The sequence below is a fragment of the Leopardus geoffroyi genome, chromosome C1 (assembly GCF_018350155.1).
Source record: "Leopardus geoffroyi isolate Oge1 chromosome C1, O.geoffroyi_Oge1_pat1.0, whole genome shotgun sequence".
NCBI lineage: Eukaryota > Metazoa > Chordata > Mammalia > Carnivora > Felidae > Leopardus > Leopardus geoffroyi.
Genome location: NC_059328.1, coordinates 92846320 through 92869293, shown reverse-complemented (window position 1 = coordinate 92869293; position 22974 = coordinate 92846320). Strand labels below are relative to the sequence as shown.

General features: G+C 39.2%; 1 protein-coding gene across 6 annotated transcripts in view; it reads left to right on the top strand.

The window, feature by feature from the left end:
* The first annotated feature begins 19638 nt into the window (after positions 1 to 19638).
* The window catches only part of AKNAD1 (AKNA domain containing 1), a 42170-nt gene continuing 38834 nt past the window's right edge, over positions 19639 to 22974 (top strand). For all 6 annotated transcript variants that reach the window (XM_045478494.1, XM_045478499.1, XM_045478495.1 and 3 more), the window contains exon 1: positions 19639 to 19756. The gene's annotated coding sequence lies outside the window, so the exon portion shown is untranslated. The remainder of the gene's footprint in view (positions 19757 to 22974) is intronic.

Below are 22974 nucleotides of genomic sequence, written 5' to 3'. Positions count from 1 at the left end.
ACTTTCAAGTAAAGCTCAGGGAAGAGAATATTAGGGAGAGGGAACAGCTAATGCAAAGCCCTGTGAGGGCAAGCTTTGTCTGGGAAACTGGAAAAAGACCACTATGGCTTAAATGAAGGTGAGGTAGAGAAGAACATACAAAGTGAAGTCACACCAGATCATGTAGACCTCTGTAAGCCAGGATAATGAGCTTGGGTTTTATTTTCTAAATGTTATAATAGCCAGAGGACGATTTTAAACTTGAGAACAACTTCATTTGTTTATATTTTTAAAGGAGTACTTTGAAACAAAACCAGAATCTCAGACATTCTGTAAGACAGCCCAGACTCTTCATAAACATCATTGTCATGAAAAACAAACCAATCAAAAAAACATACATGAATCTTTATGGAGTCCTAAGTCAGAGAGGGAGGGAGAGAAAGAAAAAGAAAGAGAGGGAGAGAGATACACATTTTATTTTTCAGTAAACATTGAATCCAGATGGATATCTTCTCTTTATGGAATACACCAACAGAAAACATTTCATCACAGGGTTTATGAAATCCCCCACAAAATAAAGGAGAGGGAACCTCTTTCTGAATATTCAGATGGAGAGTAAAGTCTGAAACAACTTATTGCAGAAGTACAAGAACATTCCAGGGAACATCTTCATAACGGGATGCAGGAAGACCTGGCATAAATAAGAGAGACACACATTTTAGAAGCAATTGGGGAAATTTGAATGTAGATAATATATTACATAGTATTAGAGATTTACCGTTAATTTTCCTAGAGGTGACATGGAATTATGGTTACATAGGAGAAAATTTTTTTTTATTTTTAGGAAATGCAAGCTGAAATACTCAAGGATAAAAAAACCATCACTTCTGCAACTTATATTCAAATGGTTCATCACTTCTGCACCTTATATTCAAATGGTTCAGCAAAAGAGAAAGGAGAGAAATATAAACTAAATATTAGCAATTAGATATAGGTGAAGACATATCTCTTATTCTTGTATTATACTATTCATGTATTATTCTTTTACATTTGCTAGAAATTTAGAATATTTCAGAATAAAAAGTAGTGAAGAAAATCACTCTGTAGACTTCCATGTCTGACAGTAGTAAACCAGATTCCCTGTTCAACTCTCCCACTGAAAACAACTAAAACAACTTAAAATGCTTTTAAATATTTTTTAAAAAATAGAAAATTTATTAATGAACCAGCATTCGGATTAGGATTACTCAGAAGCTAGGAACTAGTAAAATAGATTAGCAGAGGAACTTGAGTTTTAGTTGTCATGGTCTCATGAAGCATGGAAAAAGGAGACAAAGGTCAAATCCTACCAAGATGAGAAATCCAATGAGAGACTCCACACATAGGTCAGGATCCCCTAGATCTTTTCTTACTGTCTTTTACCAGAAGACAACAAAAGAAAATTACCTGTAATCATCCTTAGCATAGAATGAAAGAGGAAATATCTCCTCTGAGATTTTATTTTATTTTTATTTTTTATTTTTGGGACAGAGAGAGACAGAGCATGAACGGGGGAGGGGCAGAGAGAGAGGGAGACACAGAATCGGAAACAGGCTCCAGGCTCTGAGCCATCAGCCCAGAGCACGACACAGGGCTCGAACTCACGGACCGCGAGATCGTGACCTGGCTGAAGTCGGACGCTTAACTGACTGCGCCACCCAGGCGCCCCGAGATTTTTTTTTTTTTAAACCAAAGGCAATAATCTGCTCTACCTGGCTTTGTCTGAAACTCAAGCACATAATTTAAAGTGGTTTCAGGTTGGTGGTGCCTCCAGCCAGCTGGCAAAGGTAAACCAAATCACCTCTAGAGAAAACCAACTGCTATAGACTGAATATTTGTGTCTCCCCCAAATTTTATGCTTAAACTTAATTCCCAATGTAACAGTATTTGGAGATAGGGTCTTTGATTACATTATGAGGGTGGAGCACTCATGAATGAGATTAGTGCCCTTATTAAAAAAAAAAAAGACCCTAAAAGCAGCCTCTTACACAGGGACACAGTGAAATGACAGTGCTCTGAGAACCAAGAAATGGGCCCTCACCAGACACAATCTGCTGGCACCTTGACTTTAGACTTCCCAGCTTCCAGAACTGTGAGGAATAAATGTTTTGTTTAAGCAATCCAATTTGTGGTATTTTGTCAGCTCAAATGGACTAAGACACCAACTTAATCCAGACCCAAAAAATTTACACAAAGTTCCAAGAATTATTCTTAAACAAGAATTAGCAGGGAAAGACAACGGAATCAAACTCTTAAAGACATTGAAATTGGAATTACCAGTCATGGATTATAAATAAGTTTAATATATTTAAAGCAATAAAAGATTGAAAATATAAATAAAGAGCAAAGTTCTGCCAAAAATGAATAGGCAGACTTAAAAAAGAATTCAAGGGGTGCCTGGGTGGCTCAGTCGTCTAAGCATCTGACTTCGGCTCAGGTCATGATCTCATGGTTTGTGAGTTCGAGTCCTGTGTCAGGATCTTTGCTGACAGCTCAGCGCCTGGAGCCTGCTTCGGATTCTGTGTCTCCCTCTCTCTGTGCCCCTCCCCCACTCAAGCTCTGTCTCTCAAAGATAAATAAATGTTAAAAGAAAATTTTTTTAAAGAATTAAAAAAAAAACCCTTCTAGACTTAACAACAAAAAAGACATAATAATTAGAATTTAAAAGTCAATGGGCAGGTTTAACAGTGATCAGACATGCTGAAGAGAAAATTAGCAAATTGGAATCTAGAACCAAATTCATTTTTTCATGTAAAAGAAAAACATGGAGGATAGAGGGAGCTCTAACATGTCTAATTGAAATTCTAAAATAAGAAAAATGGACAATACTTTAGGCAATATTTTAAAAAGAAAAAAAGAAAAAAGATATTTACACATAAGATAATGAAAATGCAGAGCACCAAAAACAAGTAACTTTACAAGCTGTACAAGAGAAAGGGCTGACTACCTCCAATGAAACAACACTTAGCTGATAGGTGAGTTTGCAACTGTAAAAATATAAGGCAAAAGAATGTGCTGAGAGAAAATGACTGTCAACCTAGAATTATTTAACCAGTGGAAATACCATCTAAAAAGGAGAGTGAAAGAAAGGCATTTTTAGATAAACAAAAAGTTATTTTGCCATCACAGGCCCTCAATAATGGAACTTATAAAGGTTCTGCTTCAAGAAGAAGGAAAATGATCTTAGATGGATAAAGATGCAGGAAGGAAGTGATAATCACAGTAAGTGGTAAATATGTGAATAAATATAAACCACTATTAACCAATGTCATTGCTCTTTCTTTGTAAATTCACTCATTCATCTGTTCAATAACACACATGTTTAAATACCTACTATGTGCCAAACACTATTCTGGGTGCTAGGGACATAGTGGGGTTTTTACTGCATTTCCACATCTCTTGAAAACCCCTCTGGTGTTGACACTGCTGACATTGACACTTCTTGACCATTTTCCAATGCCTTGGAGAAGAGAGAGAGCAATGAGAGTGTGCATAGCCTTACAACATGCAAGGTTGTTAGGATAGCCCAAGCTTAATGTCTTCTTTTTGTTTTGTTTTGTTTTGTTTTGGGTTTAAGATAAAGCTAGGGTGGCTGTACTCTCCTCTGAGTTATAAAAGAACCAAGTCGAGGCAAATTTGAATAATCAAGAAGAAAACACTTTTTCTTCCCTTTCCAACAAAGTCTATCAGAGTGTAAGAGTGCTTTCTTAATTAAAACCAAGTCAGAATATTAGGTATAGGGGTTCCTCAACAAAGATGTGGACTTGGTAGCTCTCTACCTTTTGGAATAAAAGAGGGGGGAAATGAGAGGGAAAGAGTTTTCCAAAGGAATATCTAAGAAAAGGGGCATGGAATGGAGACATCAAAATCCAGGGGAAACAGTCTATTTGTAGGCTTAATCTTCCATTTGAAATGTAGAATGATTTAATAAATAATGATGACTAAGATTTATTGATGCTAAATATGCACCAGCACTGTTCTAAGCACTTTACATGTTTCAGGATTATACCTGGACCCTGACTGATTTAAGGACTAAATGAATTAACATGTGTAAAATGTGTCTGACAATGCCTTACCCATAATAAGTACAAGATACTATTAATTAATATTTAATCTTTACCACAACTCTATGACATAGGTGCTAAGAGCATCCCCTTTTACAGAATCTTAAATTGGTTCCCTAGAAGCAGATTCTGAAACAGGGATTAAATATGCATGATTTATTGAGGGAGGGCTTTTCAGGATGAGCCTGTAAGGAAAAGAGTAAAACCAGATAGGGAACAGAAAACAGCCAAGCAAGACTGTATCTTAGAAAATCTAAGCCTTGGTCTGATTTATACAAGGAGGTCTCTAGACTGTAGAGCATAAACCATAAAATTAGCCCCCACTTTATAGAAGAGTGGCAGCTTTTTGTATCCCTGTATTGGGATGGGATGGGGTATAACTTCTCCAGCTCCCTGTAGTGCAAACTCTAGAGAGAGGGACAGCTGTAATCCTTAGTAGCCAGCCTCACAGGTCTGAGAGATGTGGGTACTGGTCAGTAAAAGGTATCTGAACAGGGCACCTAAGCAGCATAACCACAGCTAGTAAATGGCAGAGCCAGTCTGTTTCAGGGCCATGCTTTTAACCTTTCCCTATATTGCTTCTTATAAAGTTAAAAGGAAAATGACAAATGGAGACATGTGATAGGCAAAGGGTTAATTATGAAATACTTATATTTAAAGAGCTCTCACAATGAAACAGCCTAACAAAAAAATGACAACAATCCAAATAGAAAGGCAAAGGACAAGTACTAGCACTTTCTAGTGGAATTTTAAGAGACCACAATGAGCCCACATATTAATTCCAGCTTCACTAGTGTTGAAATGAATTCAAATTAAAACAATGGGACAATTTTTTTTTGCCTACCAGATTTCAGATGAAAAAGAATAATACTCAATGTTGGTGAGGATATGATGAAATTAGTCCTCTCACATGTTGCTTTTGGGGCTGGAAATTGGCATAACCATTTTGAAAGGAGATTTTGTAAGGTATATCAAAAGCTTCAGTACCCCTTGACCAAATAATTTTATTTATGGACTTTACCTATGTAAATGATCAGACAAGTGTGAAAAATAAATGTACCAGATGTTCATCACTTTCATCACACAATCATTTGTAATATGGAAACATGAGATACAACTTATATGCCCAGAGATTGGTAAAAACAGTATTTGTTCATCCATACAATGGAATATTATACAACCATTTAAAGTGATGGCTTAATACACAGTTAATACACAGTGGAATGACCACACACAAAGCCATTCCCTCAAGTTTAGAAAAAGTAGCTATTCTGCCTAATTCATAGAAACAAACACAAAACATCAAGCAACAAAATATCAGCAAACTGCATTCAATAATATATTAAAAGGATCATATGCCAAGATCAAATAAGATTTATTTCAGGGATGCAAGAATGGTTCAACATCTGCAAATCAATCAGTATAACAAAACACATTAACAAAATGAAAGATAAAAATCATATAATAACCTCAATAGACACAGAAGAAGGGGCACCTGGGTGGCTCAGTTGGTTAAGCATTCAACTCTTGATTTCGACTCAGTTCATGATCTGACGGTCATGAGACTGAGCCCCATGTCAGGCCCTGTGATGCACATTGAGCCTGCTTGGGATTCTCTCTCTCCCTCTTTCTCTCTGCCCCTCTCCCTGCTCACAAGCATGTTCTCTCTCTCTCTCTCTCTCTCTCTCTCTCTCAAAATAGATAAACAAACATTAAAAAAATAGATGCAGAAAAAGCATTTGATAAAATTCAACATCCATTCATGATAGAAACTCTCAAAAAAGTGGGTTTAGAAGGAACATACCTCATGCTTGCTTCAGCAGCACATACACTAAAATTTGGAATGATAGTGGGAATATATGTCAACATAATAAAGGCCATATATGACAAACCCACAGCTAATATACTCACTGGTAAAAAAAAAAAAAAAAAAAAAAGAAAGAAAGAAAGAAAGAAAAAACCCAAAAACCTGAGAGCTTTTCTTCTAAGATCAGGAGTAAGACAAGGATGTCTACTCTTGACACTTTCATTCAACATAGTACTAGAAGTCCTAGCTATGGCAATCAGACAAGAAAAAGGAATAAAAGGCATCCAAATTGGTAAGGAAGAAGTAAAACTGTCATTATTTGCAGATAACATGATACTATACATAGAAAATCCTAAAGACTCCACCCAAAAAACCTGTTAGAATTAATAAATGAATTTAGTAAGGTTGCAGGGTACAAGATTAATATACAGAAATTGGTTGCATGTCTATACAGTAATAACAAAATAGCAGAAATAGAAATTAAGAAAACAATTCAATTTACAATTGCACCAAAAAGAATAAAATATCTGGGAATAAAGTTAACCAAAGAGGTAAAAGACCTGTATGCTAAAAACTACAAAACACAAATGAAAGAAATTGAAGATGACACAAAGAAATGGAAAGACATTCCATGCTCATGGATTAGAAGAACTAATATTGTTAAAATGTTCATACTACTCACAGTGACCTACAGATCCAATGCAATCTCCATCAAAATACCAATAGCATTTTTCACAGAACTAGAACAAATAATCCTAAAATATGCACAGGACCACAAAAGACTCTGAATAGCCAAAGCAATCTTGAGAAGGAAGAGTAAAGCTGGAAGTACCACAATCCCAGATTTCAAGATATACTACAAAGCTATAATAAACCGGTATGGTACTAGCACAAAAATAGACAAATATCTATGGAACAGAATAGAGAGCCCAGAAATAAACCCATGCTTATATATGGCAAATTAATCTACAACAAAGGAGGCAAGAATGTACAATGGGGAAAAGACAGTCTCTTCAATAAATGGTGGCAGGAAAACTGAACAGCTACATGCAAAAGAATAAAACTGGATGGGGCACCTGGGTGGCTCAGTCGGTTGAGCATCTGCCTTCAGCTCAGGTCATGATCTCACACTTCATGAGTTTGAGCCCTGCGTTGGGCTCTGTGCTGACAGCTCAGAGCCTGGAGCCTGCTTCAGATTCTGTGTCTCCCCCTCTCTCTGCCCCTCCCCTGCTCATGCTCTGTCTCTCTCTGTCTCAAAAATAAATAAAAACATTAAAAAAACTTTTTAAATAAAAAAATTTATAAAAAGAATTAAACTGGAGCACTTTTTTATACCACACATAAAAATAAACTCAAAAAGGATTAAAGACCTAAATGTGAGATCACAAACCATTAAACTCCCAAAAGAAAATATAGGCAGTGATCTCTTTGACATCAATCTTAGAAACATTTTTCTAGATACTTCATCTTAAGCAAGGGAAACAAAACCAAAAATAAGCTATTGGGACTATACCAAAATGAAAAGCTTTTGCACAGAGAAGGAAACCACCAATAAAACAAAAGTCAATATACTGAATGGGAAAAGATTATTTGCAAATGATATATCCAATAATGGGTTAATATCTAAAATATATAAAGAACTTATACAACTCAACCTAAAAAAATTACCTAATTCAAAATGGGCAGAGGAACTGAATAGACATTTTTTTTTTTCCAAGGAAGACACACAAATGACCACAGACACACGAACAGATGTTCAATATCACTAATCATCAGGGAAATGCAAATCAAAACCACAATGAGATAAATTCACATGAGTCAGCATGGCTATTATCAAAAAGATAAGAAAAAAAAAAAAAAGATAAGAAATAACAAGTGTTGGGGCACCTGGGTGGCTCAGTTGGTTAAGCACCCGACTTTAGCTCCAGTCATGATCTCACAGTTTATGAGTTCGAGCCCCACATCGGGCCCTGTGCTGACAGCTCAGAGCCTGGAGACCACTTTGGATTCTGTGTCTCCCTCTCTCTCTGCCCCTCCCATGCTCACACTCTGTCTCGTTCTCCTTCAAAAATAAATAAACATTAAAAAAAAATTTTCAAATAGCAAGTATTGGCAAGGATATAGAGAAAAGGAACACTTATGCACTGTTGGTGGGAATGTAAACTGGTGCAGTCACTGTTGAAAACAGAACAACAATTCCTCAAAAATTAAAAAAATAGAAATACCGTATGATCCAGTAATTCCACTACTGGGTATTTATTTACCCAAAGAAAATGAAAACACTAGTTTGAAAAGATATATGTACCCCTGTATTTATTGCAGCATTATTTACAATAGCCAAAATATAGAAGTAACCCAACTGTCCATCAAGAGATGAATGGATAAGATATCATAATCATATATATATATATATATATATATGTGTATATATATATATATATATATATATCAGATACATATACAATATTTGCAATTTGCAATTTGTGACAACATGGATAGACCTAGAGAGTATTGTGCTAAGTGAAATAAGTCAGAAAGGGAAAGACAAATACCATATGATTTCACTTATGAGTGGAATCTAAAAAACAAAACAAATGAATAAACAAAGCAGAAAAAGACCAATGATATAGAGAAAAAACTGGTGGTTGCCAGAGTGAAGGGGGGCTGTTGAGCAAAAAGTGGTTAAGGGCAGTGGAAGGCACAAGCTTCCTTTTATGGAGTGAATAAGTTATGGGGATGAAAGGTACAGCATAGGGAATATAGTTAATGGTATTGGAATAGGATTATATGGTAGTTATACTTGTGGTGAGAATAGCATAATGTATAGAGTTGTCAGAATCACTATGTTGTACACTTGAAACTAATGTAGTTGTACACTTGAAACTAATGTAACATTGGGTGTCAACTATATTTCAAAAAAAGATGGCTTAAACATACACTGGTTGACAGATACAATATATTGGATTGAGTTCTTTAAGGGGCACTATAAACAGTTATAAAACACTATCAATACCAGCATTTTCTAACACATTTCACAATGAACATGTATTACTTTTGTAATAAGAAAAAAATTAGTCGTATTGTAGATAGTAGATAAATGAGCAAAGGACTAAGGTAATTCACAAATGAAAAAATAAAAAAGACCAATAAACATATGAAAAATGTCCAACCTTACCAGTCATCAAAGTACTGCAAATTAACACAGTGTTGAAATATTTTTTTTTATTGACTAAGATTTTTTTTAATGTTACTGTTCAGTGTTACAGAGCATATCAAAGTACCACTGGCATGTTGCTGGTGAGAGTATATGCTTGTACAGCCTTTTTGAATTCAGTATTAGGAACATTAAAATGTTTATACTGTGTCCTAACACTTTCCCACATAAGAATTTATCCTGAGGAGATAATTTAAAATATAGGTAAGGATGTTTACTGTTATGTCACTTAAAAATATTGAAAACTGGGGGCGCCTGGGTGGCTCAGTCGGTTGAGCGTCCGACTTCCGCTCAGGTCACGATCTCACGGTTTGTGAGTTCGAGCCCCGCTTCAGGCTCTGGGCTGATGGCTCAGAGCCTGGAGCCTGCTTCTGATTCTGTGTCTCCCTCTCTCTCTGCCCCTCCCCCATTCATGCTCTGTCTCTCTCTGTCTCAAAAAAAAAAAAAAAAAAAAACATTAAAAAAATTAAAAATATTGAAAACTGGATACAATCTAAATGTCTATTGTTAGAGAAATGATTGCAATATAGCCATGTAGTAGATATAACTATTAAAAAGATATTTATTTCAAAGTATAATATGGGGAAATGTTCTTTATGTCCGGTGAAAAAAAAGCAGGTTGTAAAACTGCTCATTTATTATGACCCCAACTATGTAAAACATGTTTAATAAATAGAAAGAATTATGTTGAAGTTTTCTGACGCTGGACATTTCTGTATTTTCCCATTTTATACATTAAGTTAAAAGCATAAAGCAATAAAAAAGGTTTAAAAACTAAGACAAAATACTATGGAGATGAATATTCGCCCATAAGGGTGCTCTCTGTTACTTCCTTCTGGTGCTTTCTATTTAAAAAAGAGATGTGAAACAGGGATAAATATTTAGAGGTGAAAGGATAACAGGTTAGGAGTTTGGCAGGGGTGAGGGTAAATGCCATACACTACATTCTTGGACTGAGGGCATCCCAGGATGAGAAATTTTTACTTTAAATCCAGAACAGGAGTTGGTAAAGGCAGGTGAGCAAGGCAACCCTTTAAGACTTGCGGAAAAAAGAAGATCCTTTTAAGAAGCCTGTCTGAGAAAGAAAAGCAAGTAAGTAGCTCAGGGCTCTGATCAGGAAACAGCCCTGTGTTGCTTTATAGGGTTAACTTTTGGGGTTCTCTAAATAAAGTTCAAGTGGTCAATATCACTGCTTAACAGCGGATTTGGAGGCTCTTGTTAGCAAAGCAATCAAATGCTTTTAATTCCAGTGATGTCAGGCAGAAAGAAGTTGCACAATGAACCTAACTTACTACTCTGTTATTCTAAAGATCACTTAGGGTGGATTGCTTAGGAAGGAGGCGGGACTTTCTTACCTGTTGCAGTCTCCCATGTGTCCAACTTCTAAGAGTCTGTTTGCCTTTAGGATAGTATGCGTACTCAGATGTTTCCCTCTAAAGATTATACCCATTATTTTATGATGCTATTATCAGTCTTAATTATGGGATTGCAGATGTGCCCAGAGGTTGCCTTGATGGCAAATCATATGAATCTAAATTGTGGTCATTTAGAACTCTTTCTACTTTAGTGGCTAGAAAAGACACCTCATATAATTTTTACTGACCCTTCCAAGCCTACCCGCCCCCGCCCCCCACCCCCGCCCCCCGCCCCCGGCCCCTTTGGCATCAGTGGGACTTCAGTAGGACCCTGATCTCAGAGACATAAAGGACCAAGTAACTTTTTAGAGGTGACTCACTTCCCAGTTAGCTCATATTGCTTCCAAGAAACCAGGTATAGCCATCCAACATATACTTGTTGCCTGCTGGAGGAATTATGAAGAGAAGGTCTTACAAGAATATTGAGCAACACTCCACATCAGTGTCTATGAATTCCCCTCATTGCTTCTACTCACAATCTATTACAACCATCTACCCCCTGACCATGGGCTTTCTTTAAGACGTTTGTGAGTTCTCAGAGTCACTTAAGTCCATTTAGAAGGCTTATAGAACTGCTTTCCGTCAAGCTAGGCATCAAGGTTTTTTTAGTCCAGACTTTACATGCCCTTCCCTCAGGGGAAGAGGAGGGAGAGGGAGAAAGAAGATTTGGCATTTACCGAGTACCGAGTACCGAGTACCTTCCATGTGTCAGACGCTAAACAAGATACTCTGTATACTTCTGTCCTTTAATTGTCACTAACACCTTTAGCCCCATTTTGTGGATGAGGAAACCAAGGTTCAAATCAGTTAGGTAACTTATTCAAGTTCCTCAATTAATAAAGAGCAGAGCTAAGAGTCTGGTTTTTTTCAAATGCGTGTTCTTTCCAGGGCACCTGGGTGGCTTGGTCGGTTAAGCTTTGGACTTAGCTCCAGTCATGATCTCACGGTTTGTGAGATCAAGCCCCTAATGGAGCCCCGCATTGGGCTCTCTGATGACAGCATAAAGCCCGCTTTGGATCCTCTGTCCCCCTTTCTCTCTGTGCCTCCCCTGCTCGCACACGTGCTCTGTCTCTCTCTCTCTCTCTCTCTCTCTCTCAAAAATAAACATAAAAAAAATAAAATATGTGCTCTTTCCATCCTCCTCAAACAGCCAAATGAGTCTTCTTCTCTGCTTCCCTCCTCCCTCTTTCCCCTTGTTCCTTCCACCAAGGTTTTATCCTTGTAATAAAGGCTATTAGAGAGATACACAGAATACTCTGAAAGCTTATATCAGGGGAAACAGACCTAGTATAGGAGATGAGGGAAGCTTCTAGAGAAATGACATGCTAAAGATGAGTAAGGAGTGACCAGGTAGAAGGGAGGGAGGGGGAGCAGCCACTTCAGGCTGAGTGAACAGCGTGAAGTGAAGACCCCAGGGTGGGAAGGAAAGGATGAAGTGCAGACAGTAGGAGGGAAAAGTGACACTTGGCTGGTGAAGCAGACAGGGGCAGGGAGAGTGAGTGCTTGCAGCTGGGGGAGAGGATTCTGGTCCTTTCCCTGAAGCACTGAGGATGAGGAATATTTTCAGTCTCTATAAAGAAAACACCCTTTATCTTTAGAGTAGTGTGTTTTATTTCTAAATGAAGGCCTTATTGGCACCTTGGATGTGATAATTCTTCTTTTTACAGGGCTGCTCTATACATAGCTTCCACCTGGTCTCCAGGTACAACGTGCTGGTAGCACCTTCCTGGTCAGACAGCACTGTGATAACCAAAAGCACCCCACAGTTTCTGAAATCCTCTGGAGTGGTCCTGCCTCCTACTGACAGCCATCGCTCGAGTTGGAGCCACAGAAGTGTCACCATCACCAACTCCATGACCATGCTTTATCCCTTCATCCACCAGCATCCAAAATCCTCTTCTGGTGGATGTCCTTCCCTAAAGATACCCTAATGGCTCTGATGTTTGTCTCTATGACATACTGGGAGCTTTTCTAATTCCATGAAATAGCTGTTGAGTCTCTGCTACATGCCAAGGTTGGGAGTACAGATAGGCTAGTGACAGAGACAGATGTGAAACGATCAGTTACAATACGGTGGGGAAAGTGCAACCAAAGATGCTTGTCCAAGAAATGGAGGTGGTGGAAGAGGAAATGGTGGCTTCTCTTGGCCAAGGACGCAGAGAGGACAGCAGCACATTTTGTGGACACATAAAACACCAGGTGAGCTTGCACAGCTATAAATAGCTTGGCATTGTTGAAGCATGAATTTCAAGTCCAGGTGTGGTAGGAAGACAGGTTGGAGAGGTAGGCGGCCCACACAGTTCACAAAGGATCTCCTATGCCAAGCTAAGGAACCGAGATAATATGCAAAATAAGCTCCCAAATGTGTTACACTTGCAAATTTTCAATCATCCTGAAATGATAACATCTGAATGAGGTGTTTAGGAATTTTCTGAAGAACTGTATAGATAAGGTTAGTGAAGCATGACACAAGTTTCTCTCTGGCTCTTGAACCTCATTATGCAGTTCTTGGGTGCCTTGGAGGATTTTGAAGTTTCTTTTCATGTATGTTTTAATACTGTTGTTTATTTATTTGTTATTTTTATCTTAGAGAGAGAGTGAGACCGGGGGAGAGGGGCAGAGAGAGAAAGAGAATCTTTTTTTTTTTTAAGTTTATTTATGTATTTTGGGAGAGGGAGCACAGATACACACAGGCATGCGTGTGTGTGTGCGCGTGAGCAAAAAACAGAGAGAGATAACAGAAAGAGAGAGAGAGTAAAAAAAAAAAGAGATGGGGGAGGGGAAGAGAGAGGGAGAGGGAATTCCAAAAAGATTATGCTGACAGCATGGAACTCAACACCAGGCTTGATCCCATGAACCCTCAGATCATGACCTGAGCCAAAACCAAGAGCCAGATGCCCAACTGACTGAGCCATCCAGGGGCCCCTCATGTATTTTTAAACAGCTTTATTGAGAGGCGCCTGGGTGGCGCAGTCGGTTAAGCGTCCGACTTCGGCCAGGTCACGATCTCGCGGTCTGTGAGTTCGAGCCCCGCGTCGGGCTCTGGGCTGATGGCTCAGAGCCTGGAGCCTGTTTCCGATTCTGTGTCTCCCTCTCTTTCTGCCCCTCCCCCGTTCATGCTCTGTCTCTCTCTGTCCCAAAAATAAATTAAAAAAACGTTGAAAAAAAAACAGCTTTATTGAGCTGTAACATATAAGAAACAGTACGTAATTAAAGTACACAATTTGTTAAGTTTGACACTTGTATGACATATTTATACATCTGTGAAACCATCACCACAATCAATATATCCATCAATCCTAAAAATGTTCTCATGTCCTTTGGTAATCCTTCCCCCAGCCTGCCCCTCAACCCAAAGCAACCAGTGATTTGCTTTCTGTCACTATATATTAGTCTGCATATTGTAGAATTTTATATAAATTTGTACTCTTTTCTGGCTTATTTCAAATAGCATAATTATTTTGAGATACATCCAAGTAGTTGCATATATCAACAGCTATCATTTTCTTTTTTTTAAACCTTCCATGTTTGAGGTACGCCCTCCTATAGTGTTCAATTTGCTCCATGAGATGACAGAGTTCCATTTTAGGAGGGGCTTTGGGGGTAACAGATATAAGAGATGCTAGTTGGGTAAGAAATGATGAGGCACAGATCCTAGTTTTTTTTTTTTTTTTTTTTTTTTAATTTTTTTTTTTTTTTCAACGTTTATTTATTTTTGGGACAGAGAGAGACAGAGCATGAACGGGGGAGGGGCAGAGAGAGAGAGAGACACAGAATCGGAAACAGGCTCCAGGCTCTGAGCCATCAGCCCAGAGCCCGACGCGGGGCTCGAACTCACGGACCGCGAGATCGTGACCTGGCTGAAGTCGGACGCTTAACCGACTGCGCCACCCAGGCGCCCCTTTTTTTAATTTTTTTAATGTTTATTTATTTCTGAGACAGAGAGAGACAGAGCATGAGTGGGGGAGGGGCAGAGAGAGAGGAAGACACAGAATCTGAAGCAGGCTACAGGCTCTGAGCTGTCAGCACAGAGCCTGACGCGGGGCTCGAACTCACAGACTGTGAGATCATGACCTGAACTGAAGTCGGACACCCAACCGACTGAGCCACCCAGGTGCCCCAGATCCTAGTTTTCTAAGAATTCTCCAAAATAGGGGCACCTGGGTGGTCAGTTGGTTAAGCTTCAGACTTCAGTTCAGGTCATGATCTTGAGGTTCGTGAGTCTGAGCCCCACATTGGGCTCTCCGTTGTCAGCCTATTAGTGCAGAGCACACTTCAGACCCACTGTCCCCCTCTCTGCCCCTCCCCTGCTTGTGCTTTCCCCAAAATAAATAAATATTAAAAAAAGTTTTTTCCAAAATATAAAGTACTGTGATAAGCAAAATAATGGTCCCAAAGATGCCTATGTCTTAAGCCCTAGAACCTGTGAATATGCTCCTGTACCTGTCAGAAGAGACTTTGAGGGTGATAAGTTAGGGATTTTAAGGTGAGGAAGTTATTGTAGATTATCTGGGTGGGCCCATTTTTGTAATCACAGGGGTTCTGTTAAGTGAAAGAGGAGGTACCAGGGTCAGAGTCAAAAAGATTGAAGAGGCTATGATGTTGGCTTTGAAGATGGAGAAAGGGACCATTGGCCAAGGAATGCAGATTGTGTTTAGAAGCTAAAAAAAGCAAGGGAATGGATTCTCCCCTCAAGCCTTCAGGAGGAATGCAGACTGCTGACACCTTGATTTCAGCCCAGGGAGACCCATTTTTGGACTTCCGACCTCCAAAACTAGAAGATAATAAATCTGTGTTGTTTTAGGCCACTGAGTTTGGGATAATTTGCTACAGCAGGAATAGAAAACTAATTACCAGTCTTTCTTTCTTTTTTTTTTTTTTTTTTTAAAGTTCTGGTGAGTCTGAACTTTCTATTTCCTCCCACTTTGTGACACGTGGTCTAATAGGAACAGAAGCAAGCTGGCTTTGGAATCAGACTGACCTGTTCTCAGCGCACAGTAGGGATCATAGAGTATTTATCTCAAGGGCCACAGAGAGGACTGATGAGATGAAATACACAAAGGGCTCAGCACATAGTTGGCCGTCCATAAACACATGCTTTCTTTACTTTCCACCTAATACTAGAATCTCAGGAACCAAACCCTCGCTGCTAGTGACCTTCTGTGTAATTTTGGCTAAATTGTTTTTTTTCCTTCAATCTGTTGAGGTTAAAGAGAAATACTTATTAAGTCTCTGAGAGTGTTTACTTAGCGTTTGTAATGTGGCTGGAAACGCTTGGTTAAAAAGCAATGTTTAGATGCAAAGTACTGTTATCTTTTGAACAGGTAATTATTTCCTGTCCTAAATTGTTTAGCACTGTACTGAGTTTCCATTTCTGAGATGATGATATTGCTTGAGTGGATGAAGAAATACCTCATCTGGGTATTGTGTGTCCGAATTAATTAGTGTTTATTAAGCCTACACAAGCCAATCATAATTGGCTTAATGTTGAGCATTATTTTCCTTTTGTATGGTTGTCATTTCTAGGATCTTAATATAGCAAGTAAAATTGTCCAGTAAAAATTGGTATTTCAGCATCTGATTAATATTTACTTCATAGTGGGGCGCCTGGGTGGCTCAGTCAGTTAAGCATCCGACTTCAGCTCAGGTCATGATCTCGCGGTCCGTGAGTTCGAGCCCCACATCAGGCTCTGGGCTGATGGCCAGAGCCTGGAGCCTGCTTCCGGTTCTGTGTCTCCCTCTCTCTCTGCCCCTCCCCCATTCATGCTCTGTCTCTCTCTGTCTCACAAATAAATAAACGTTAAAAAAAAATTGGGGCGCCTGGGTGGCACAGTCGGTTAAGCGTCTGACTTCAGCCAGGTAACGATCTCGCAGTCCGTGAGTTCGAGCCCCGCGTCAGGCTCTGGGCTGATGGCTCAGAGCCTGGAGCCTGTTTCCGATTCTGTGTCTCCCTCTCTCTCTGCCCCTCCCCTGGTTCATGCTCTGTCTCTCTCTGTCCCAAAAATAAATAAACGTTGAAAAAAAAAATTAAAAAAAAATATTTACTTCATAGTGATGCTGGGGGGAGCCTAACTGATTACTATGTAAAATGCTCTGGGTGTTTTTTGTTTGTTTGTTTTTTAATAAGAAAGGGGTTAAGGAAGTAGTACTAGTATTCTTCTACAAGGGCATAATTTATATTCTGGCCCTTATCTCCAGGGGTTGCCAAACTTAAGCTAGAAAGTTTAGGGAAAGGACAAGGTGGATGTTTTTTGTTTGTTTGTTTTTAATTATACTTCTTTAAATCAGTGTGCTTTAAAATTTGTTATTAGAGGGGTGCCTGGGTAGGCTCAGTCAGTTAAGCATTGGACTCTTGATCCTTGCTCAGGTCATCATTGCACAGTTCGTGAGTTCAAGTCCCATATGGGATCTGGGCTGAGAGTGAGGAGCCTGCTTGGAATTCTCTCTCTCTCTCTTGCTCTCTGCCCCTCCCACCCTCTCAAAACAAATAAAACTTAAAAAAATTACTACTAGAATTATTTTCAGAAAATCAATTGGCAAGAGTTTTCTAAATGTTTCCAAAGCACAGCAAAGGTCCATGGTTTACAGCACAAATTAGACAATCCATGACTATATGGTTATGTCAACGGGAAAACTGGATAAAGAGATAGCACTGATCTCCCAAAGCATAAGAAAAGCAAGCAAAGTCTGCTGGTGAAACACAGGGAGGAAGCTTTTCCAAATACTGGTTCACACATAGTTTCAAAAGGGTTTTTAGATCAGATTTTTCAAATAGTTTCAGAATAAATAATTTGTAACAGCTGGTCATCAGATTCATGCACACTCACCTAAGATGGGCTGTAATAATATACCCATATGGCTCTCGAGGGAGCACTGGGTTGATTTGTTGTTCCAACACAGTGTCTCCATTCTACCGCTCAACAACAGGAGGGAACCAGACGCCACGCTGAAAGGTATATGGTTACAGCTATAGACACTGCATTTGTGGGCACCCACATTTCTGAGATAAAGTTAACTGATAGCATTACCAGCATGTAACCAAATGCAGTCATTGCAGAGGGAACCTGTATCACGTTACCTTTGAAAATATTTGAATCTAGAAACACCGTACACTGGATACAAAATCCATGAATACCTGGCCTCTGGGAGTGGCCTAGGACATATTATTCTGAACGATCTCCTATATGCCTTCATGGGTAAACAGAAATCTTGAGCTAGAAATAGAGGGAGAGAAGTTGAAAATTAAAACAGAGTCAAACTAAGTATTTTTGAATGCTCTTAAAAGACCACACACACACACACACACACACACACACACACACGTTTTGATCACATCAGAAGTTCCTTATATAGCCATATATAGTCTTATAGTCATTTCTTGCAATGGAAGGAACATGGAAGAAGCAGGCACACCATGATTTGGAAGCTCAGTTTTTGTCCTATTAATTAATTGCAGCCAACTTCCTACTATTGAAAAAAAGAAAGATGATTTAGAGTTAAAGGATTACTCATCTGTATTAAAAGGTTCACTGGTTCATTCCATCGATGCCCAGAGACCCCAAGATGGAGGTGAGTTTCTATTGCTACTGCTATTGTTTTACCTCTTCGTGTTGACTGTGGCATGTGTTGGTTGAAGTCTTATAGAACAGCATATTGCCTTAGGTGGTACAAAATATTGTTGCAGGGGCTCCTGGCTGGCTCAGAAAGTAGAGCATGGGGTTCTTGATCTCAGGGTTGTGAGTTTGAGCCCCATATGGGTGTAGAGATTACTTAAAAATAGAAAATCTTTAGGGGTGCCTGGGTGGCTCAGTCGGTTAAGCGTCCAACTTCGGCTCGGGTCATGATCTCACGGTTCGTGGGTTTGAGCCCCGCATTGGGCTCTGTGCTGACAGCTTAAAGCCTGGAGCCCGTTTCAGATTCTGTGTCTCCCTCTCTCTCTGCACTCCCCCCTCATGCTCTCTCCCTCTGTCTCAAAAATAAAAATAATCATTAAAAAATGTTTAAAAAATATATAAAATCTTTAAAACTATATATGTCATTGGATCATGAACTTAGAGCTCCTAACTGTAATCTATTCATATTCTTCATCACACACATATAATGGAGGAAGGAGAATTTGGGTCCAATAGTCAACTATTTTTTATTAGTTACTAGGGTTGGTCTTAGAAGAGTGGCGTTCAAGACCTGAGTGTTAAGTGGTTCATACTTTAGTGCAGGGAGTCTTAGAAGGGTAGGTAGAAACAATGTTTGCTTTCTCCTCCATCTTTGAGTCATATGCACCATGTCTGGAGGCTAGCAAAGGTCTAAACACAGAACAGAAGGTATTGGGGATGAGGTTAAGAGATTGTCACAGGCACATGGTCCCACAGTTTTCTTTTGAAGACGGAAATTATCTTCCCATATAGAACATGATACACAACATTGAATAAAACAAACATCATCCACTAGCCAGAAACAATGATTTTCTGACCATCTTTGGCCTCTAACCAGTAAGAAGTTTTGGTTTTCCCTTGTATAGACATTCTTTTTTTTTTTTTTTTTAATGTTTATTTACTTTTGAGAGAGAAAGAGAGAGACACTGCAAATGTGCACATGCATGCAAGGGAAGGGCAGAGAGAGAGGGGGTACAGAGGATCCAAGGCAGGCTCTGTGCTGATAGCAGAGAGCCCAATGCAGGGCTCAAACTCATGAACCATGAGATAATGACCTGAGCTGAAGTCAGACACTTAACCGAGCCACCCAGGTGCCCCCCTTGTATAGACATTCTTAATTGATTCTATCAGATTCCTAGTCATCCCAGCCATAGTTATCTTTTTCTCTTAAACTAGTCAAATTACTGAGCGTAAGTCAGCACTTCAACACCAAATTCAGACTTTATAAAAAAAGTAAACTACACAGGGAATAGATGTGTAGCATGGTGAGCACCTTGTTGTTCATCCCTGCTCAGGGCCCAGACTAAAAGTGTTTTCACAGGGCTGGGCTCCTGGGATGTGCTAGCCATTTGCTCAGAGTGTTCATGCTCAGGGTGATTTATGAGCTATTGCTGAGCACACAATGGTCAGTACAGCTACATAAGCAGTCTTGGCCCCAAATGTGTTCACTTGAACTTAGTAAGTCAAATTGGGTCTATAGAGAGGTTCTGTTGGGTTCTGACTGGAAACTCTTTGGATGCGCCTTTGAATTCCAAGACTGAGCTGGGTTTGACGTGAGAAGATGTTCCAGTTCCCTCCAGTTACCTGTAAGGGGGCCCATTATAATGCCAAGGATGTAGATTGTCCTTTAATTAGACTAAATCATTTTGATATTTTACACACACACACACACACACACACACACACACACACACATAACAATAACAATAATAGTAACAGAAGCTGTTTTCCCATGTCTAATGAGAAAGTTCTTTAAACTTCTGGCTTATCTTGGTGGTCTCTTTCTATTTTTCTTAGCATAAATTAAATTTCATCAGTTTAAGTGGGATGGTATTTTAGAAAGTAGGATCTGGTTAACAAAGGATCTTTCCTTCCTTAGCAAGAAAGACTTAGAGGTCAGCAAGGAGCATCTCAAGATACAAAGAAGGCATGAGGAGGAGTTTGGGGCTATAGCCTAGATTGCTACAAGTCTTGCAAAACTAGAATTCATCTTTCTTTTCTCTGTAGGCATTTAAAGATACTCTTTTTACCCTCAGAAATCAGACTTTTTTATTGAAGTATATTTGACTTTTCATATTGTGTAATTTTAAAGTGTACACGTTTAATTTGATATATTTATATATATATACTGCCATTGTAGTGATAATTAGCATCTCTATCACATTACATAATTATCATTTCTTTTTAGTGGTTGGAATAATTAAGTTCTAGTCTCTTAGCAAGTTTTATGATTATAATACTATACTGTTGTCTATATTCACTGTGCTGTGCATTAGAGCTGTAGGGCCTATTTGCCACTCATTTCAAGTTTACACCAGAAAACAACATCTGTCCTAACCCTCAACCCCCATCACCCATTTTACTTTCTGTTTTTACAAGTTTGGCTCTTTTAGATTCCACCTACAAGGAGTATTATTCAGTACTTGTCCTTCTGATTGACTTATTTCACTTAGCATAATGTGCTCAAGGTCCATTCATGTTGTTGCAAATGGAAGGACATCCTTCTTTCTTATCTTCTTCATCTACTCATCCACTGATGGGCACTTAGGTTGTTTCCATGTCTTGGCTGCTATGAATAATGCTGCAATAAACATGGAAGGGCCTATATCTCTCTGATATCCTATTTCCATTTTCTTTAGGTATGTACCCAGAAGTAGGATTGTTGGATCATATAGTTGATCTATTTTAAATTTTTTGAAGAAACTCCGTATTGTTTTCCAGAGTAGATGAGCTGATTTACACTCCCACCAACATTGTTACAAGAGTTCTCTCTTCTCCACATCCTTGCCAATATTTGTTATCTCTTGTCTTCTTGATGATAGCCATTGTAACTAGTTTGAGGTGATATCTCATTGTGGTTTTGATTTGCATTTCCTTGATGATGAATGATGTTGAGCATCTTTTCATGTACCTATTGACCATTTGGATGTCTTAGACACATTCTGTTTAAATTTATTTAGTGATAGTTTTCACTGCCAAACAATATATTCATTTATAGGTAGATTTTTTAAATAGTTTTAAAGCTTTTATAGAGATCATGCCTCATATATGCTGTTTCTTCCTTGATCCTTTAAATATTCCCACAAATAGAGTACCTAGCCTTCTATATCTGGGCATTCTTTTTTCTTTTCTTTCTTTCTTTCTTCTTTTCTTTCTTTCTTTCTTTCTTTCTTTCTTTCTTTCTTTCTTTCTAGGCTTCATGACCGGTGTGGAGCCCAACATGGGGCTTGAACTCACGACCCTGAGATCAAGACCTGAGCTGAGATCAAGAGTCAGATGTTTAACTGACTGAACCACCCAGGAACTCCTTCTTTTTCATTTAAAAAAAAAATTTTTTTTTAACGTTTATTTATTTTTGAGACAGAGAGAGACACAGCATGAACGGGGGAGGGGCAGAGAGAGAGGGAGACACAGAATCGGAAGTAGGTTCCAGGCTCCGAGCCATCAGCCCAGAGCCCGATGCGGGGCTCGAACTCACGGACCGCGAGATCGTGACCTGAGCTGAAGTCGGACGCTTAACCGACTGAGCCACCCAGGCGCCCCTCTTTTTCATTTTTAAACTACAAATTACTGAATGCTCATTCTGTGCCAAACACTATGCCAAGAGATTTACATGCATTATCTCATGTTCTCCTAGCAATCCTGTGAACTAAGTATTATTATTCCTATTTTTCAGAAGAGGAAACTAAGACTCAGAAAAACTAAGTAACTTGCCTGAAGGCATATAGCTAATGAGTAGAGAAGCTGGAACTCACATCTAAGTCTCTCAACTCTTGCTTTCCCACTGTGCTCTTGACTTTCCTGGGAAGCATTTTTCCTTGTTCTTCAATTTGGGTTGGAGTAATCTTTAATTCTGTTCATGAAGATATGCCTCACTTCACAGTAAATATTAGGCACTAAATAATTCAAAGTAATCCTTCAGTGATTCTTCTCCTCTTTCTCCCGTCCTCCTCCTCCTCTCCCTATTCCCTCCTCCCCCTCTTCCTCTTCTTCCTCCTCTTCTTCTCTTCTCCCTCCCTCCTTCCCTTTCCCCCTCCCTCTCTTTCCCCCTCCTTCCCTCTCTCTCTCTCTCCCCTCTCCCCTCACTTTAAACAAAATATTTTTTTGATTTGAGTTCTCTAACATTGGCATATATCTCTATAAATTAAGATTTTGAACAATGTTCTGCAGATGTCTTTACCACATTTAGTTTGTACTCCTTTTTTCTTGGACAATTTAGCTCATTTTTTTTTTTTTGGTCAAACATATTATTTTAGATTTTCAGGTTATCTAATAAACCACAAGTTCACAGACTCAGAAAAATTTAGAAGGGGAGAGAACCGCAGAGATCCACTCATCCAACCCTGTCATTATATGGTCAAGGGAGGTAGCTGGTGGCTGCAGGCCCCCTGGTTGAGTCAGAGCCTCAGTTACTCCACCTAAAACTGGAGGAAATCTTACTGCTTCTAAGGAGTTGTTCCACGAGTTCGCACGTTGAGAAGAGGTATCTAAATGGATGGTTTTTTTACAAGAGGGAGGGAGGCAAACCATAAGAGACTCTTTTTTTCTTTTACTTTTTTATATGTTTATTTCTGAGACAGAGAGAGACAGAGCATGAGCGGGGAAGGGATAGAGAGAGAGGGAGACACAGAATCAGAAGCAGGCTCCAGGCTCCGAGCTGTTAGCACAGAGCCAGCTGTGGGGCTCGAATTCCCGAATCCATGATCATGAGATCATGACCTGAGCTGAAGTTGGTCACTTAACTGACTGAGCCATCCAGGCACCCCTAGCCCTGCTACTTTAAAATAGTAATCTTTCACTTTCA